Consider the following 4477-nt stretch of genomic DNA (forward strand, 5'->3'; position numbering starts at 1 on the left):
GTCATGTCTCCTAGATAAGATTCATACAGATTATATTAATACCAACACATATGCATTTTCAAATCAATGAGCTCCAAAGACACTTCCTCTTAATTCATTGTAACTTAATTCCATAAGGGCCATCAAGCATAATGCAGGAAATCACCACAGCTGTCACAGGCACCACAATGCCTGACTTCATCTGCTTTAAGGGTTGTGTTAGGGTTGAGTTTTGAGAGAGTTGCCCAGCTAAGGGGACTTTTACAGCATATATTGAGGTGTCTAGTGATAGCTCACCTATAGAGATAGGCACCATCTGAGTCACAGTAGCAGCCTGTATTTGGGCGTTAGATACCTAAATTCCTTTGTGGATGTGGGACATAGAGACCTGAAGATGCATAAAGGCATAACTGAGACTTTCAAAAGCCTTCAAGCAGGATACGTGCTTAACTCCCACTGAGGTCAACTTCACAAATGAGATCTTTGGAACTGCACAACACAGCTCTACCTTTAAGGTAAAGGAATGACTCCTTTTCTCAATTTCTGTACACAATTAATTTTCTTAGGGCACATTGGACCTCTTTGTTTCTCAGGCTGTAGACGAGAGGATTGACCATGGGAGTTAAGACTTTGTAGAAGAGAGAGAACACTTTGTTGAGTTCTCTCAGTGTCTCACTGTCTGGTAACACATACACAATAATCAGGGTCCCATAGAAAATTGTAACCACAATGAGGTGAGAGGAACAAGTGGAAATGCTTTTCTTCTCCCACTGGTGGACGGGATTCTCAGGATGGTGGAGATGATAAAAACATAGGATGTCAGGGTTAATAGAAATGGGGGTAGGGTGCCTATGAAGGATAATATAAATGACACCAGTGTGATCAGGCTGGTGTCACTGCAGGAGAGTTTAATCACTGGGATGAAATCACAAAGGAAATGGTCTATTTCAATAGGGCCACAGAAATGTAACTGTGACATTAAACATGTTACTATGGTTATTGTCATAAATCCACCCATCCAGGACACAGCTGCTAACTGCAGGCAGATTCTGCCATTCATAAGAACCGTATAGTGTAGTGGTTTGCATATTGCTAAATACCGGTCATAGGACATCGTGGATAAAAGATAGCATTCACTTGCTGCAAGCACACCAAAGAAATAAAATTGAGTGATGCAGCCACTAACAGAAATGGTTGTGTCCCCAGTCAGGAGACTGGCCAGCATCCTGTGCAGGATGGTGGAGCTATAGCAGGTCTCCAGGCAGGACAAGTTCCCCAGGTAGAAGTACATGGGGATATGAAGGTGATGATCAGCCACAACTAGAACCACGATAAGCATGTTCCCAGCTACAGTCACAATGTAGATCATTAGAAACAGAAGGAGAAGAAGAATGTGCAGTTCAGAGAGATTTCCAAATCCTAGGAGACTGAATTCTGTAACATATGTTTGATTATTCCTTTCTCCATGAGCTGAATATAGATTCTGTCTTCCCCAATTTTCCATGAAATTTATCTATTAATAGATAACAAGTAGTGAGTGTTGAAAGAGATTGAAGTACAATTGAAATCAGATTTCTATTTAGTTGATTGTAGAAAAGTTCAAACTGCATAAAGAGAGAATGATTTATAAATGTTCAAAAGCCAAGACATTGGTTTAATCACATACTGTACAAAGTGTTTTGGAATGGAGATTCCCCATTTGCAAGCTCCAAAAGCGTATCCTTCTTCTGACTTACCTCTTTTTCATAGATGTATAGATGTGAAAGTCAGACAAGACAGTATATTGTAAGCCATAGCATTTCCTTCAATTCATTCCTCTTTGACCTAGGGAATATATGTTTGAAGTACATCCAGAAGGGAATCCTATAATCACCTATTCTGAGCCTCTGGATAACATGAGCCATAGCTCTTCTGCAATAACCCCTGCACTGAGTTAAGCATGTGGCTGAGTTAAGCATATGTAACAAACCTGGAAATACTGGCATTATTATATAACAGTTCTGTGCATATCTCTATCTGATAATTTATGATGAATTGCTTGCTATGCGGTAAGATTAAAAGAGGTTGTAAGAGGAACATAACATTAAAGGGAAAAAAAATTACAAAGATAAGGAGCATTGCAGGAAACTCTCATTCTCAATTAACCAGGTCATTAGATACCAAAGTTGCCAGGGTTTTTTCACTAAAGGGGGGAAGAGGCAGATCAAAAGACACTGGCCAAGTGAAGGATTCACTGTGAGGCACAGGGCCGGTCTAAACTAGAAGCACTACAGCAGTGCAGCTGCACCGATGCAGCTCGCTGCTGCCGTGCATCTGGTGAAGATGCTCTGACAGGAGAACACTCTCCCATCAACATAATTATGCCTCTTCCACCAGAGGCAGAAGCTATGTTCATGGGAAAGTGTCTCCTGCTGACATAGGCCTGGGCTGGACAGTGCTTCAATTACTATAATTTGCTTTGCACAGGGGTCTCTTTTTCACACCCCTGAGTGACATACGTGGTAGTGTAGACCTGCCCAAAGACAGAGTTTCTCTGGGGAGGCAAACTATCCCTCAGACTCAGAAGTTGCATCTGGAAGAACCTGAGCTGAGGAGAGAGAAGTTAAGAGCAGGTAAAACATGAGCTGTCTAGGACACTTGGTTGTTTTAACCCATTTTCCTGAATGCTGTGTTCCCTTGGGCATATAAATAACACTTTGTACTGAAGAAGTTAATTCTGTGTCACTGCAAACTCTTTCTGTAGCAGACTCATGAAGGTAAAACTATAATAGAGCAAAACTCCAGATAGACCAGCTGGGGTAACATAGCTAGTACCAAAGAGGTGTTAACCTGGGGATTAGGAGAAGGGTGAGATCCTGAGATCCAACCAAAGAGAAGAGAAAGCATGGTCTTCTCACTTGAAAGGGGTGTAGAAAGATTCAAGAATGGACAGTCTAGTTAGGACAGCAGCTGTTTTTGATTTTGAAGACATCGAGGGAGATAATCCATGCCTTCCTGTGACACTTTCTTCCAATGGTTAACCCTTCCCACTTTTCATAACATGCACCTTATTTCTAAACTGAATTGCTTTGGCTTCATCTTCCAGCCATGGGTTCTTGTTTTGCCTTTCTCTGCTGGATTTAATAGCCCCTTAATACCATGCATTTTATTTCCAAGAAGGTACTCACTGACTATATTCAACTTGCCTCTCAACCTTAGTTCTTATAAATTAAGCAGTTTGAGCTCCTTCACTCATTGTAAGGCATTTTCTCCAGTCCCACCATATTATTGTGGGTCTTTTCTACACTCTCTCCAATTTTTTCAACATTCTTTTTTTAGTGTGCACATAGACCAGAACTGGATGCATTTCAGTCTCACCAATGCTTGGCAGAGAGACAAAATCTCATCCTTCTCAACTCTTCTCCATTTATACATCATAAGATTGCATTAGCCTTTTGTGCCATAGCATCACATGTTGAGTTGCCTTTCCAATATGCCCCTTAAATTTTCTTTGATGGTGGTGAGGTTCATGTATATGAGTTTCCTGAGAAAGGGATGTGAATGTGATGGCATCATTCTAATGCTTGAGACTAGGCAGTGACACTGACAAACAGCACAGATGGGAAAATGACTCTGCCCCATGCACAAAGGGAACACCCCGACCAGACTCCACAGATCCTTCTCACTCTTATCCCATCAGTGACTACCCAGTCTCTGTTTTGAAAACCTCCAGGGAAAGAGACTCCAAGCTCTCCACAGGCATTTTATTCCATTGTCCTACTAGTCATACAGTTAGGAATTTTTTTCCCCCTGAGATTTAATCTAAATCAGTGGTTTTCATACATTTTTTGTTTGTGGATCCCTAAATATATCTATATCTATCTATATATAAATATCATATAGAGGTATGGAGCTGTTAGGAAATCTTAGGCATGGTCTGTGGACACCGAGAAGTCTGCAGCCCTCAGGTTAAAAACCACTGATATAAATCTGCTATGCTACACTTTGAACCCAATGCCTCCTGTCCTGCCCTTTGTAGTGACAGATAACAACTTTCTCCATCTTTTTTCTGGCAGCCTATCAAGTATTTGAAGACTTCTATCATGTACCCACTTTATCTCCTCTTTTCCAAACTAAACATACCCAGTTTCCTCAGCCTTGCTTTCCATCCCTTCAATTATGTTTCTTGCTGACAGGCAGATTCTGTATTGCAATACTATCAGTCACTGTCTCTAGAGTCTCAGTTCAGCAGTGTAAGGAGCAGTAATGAGACATATCATGGAGAGAATGGGGAATGATGGACAGAAGGAAATGAACAAGCAAACTGTTTGCCTGAGAGATTTCAGGGTACTCATCGTCCTAATATCACAGTGTTTTTCTCCCTAAGACCGTCACAGTTTTACCTAGGAATGATCAGATTAACCTTTAATCATCAGCATAAAAGGACAAGCTTTTCCTTGATTGTGACTGGGTGTGTCATCAGGATCTGGTTTCCTCCATCTCTCTGCTCTCCTCAGTG

The 4477-nt window shown here is 41.2% G+C and overlaps 1 pseudogene; it reads right to left on the reverse strand.

Annotated features, from left to right (window-relative positions):
* Nucleotides 1-515: 515 nt before the first annotated feature.
* Nucleotides 516-1333, reverse strand: LOC116822003 (olfactory receptor 11A1-like; annotated as a pseudogene).
* Nucleotides 1334-4477: the final 3144 nt, after the last annotated feature.

Source organism: Chelonoidis abingdonii, chromosome 14 (assembly GCF_003597395.2).
Source record: "Chelonoidis abingdonii isolate Lonesome George chromosome 14, CheloAbing_2.0, whole genome shotgun sequence".
Classification (NCBI taxonomy): Eukaryota; Metazoa; Chordata; order Testudines; family Testudinidae; genus Chelonoidis; species Chelonoidis abingdonii.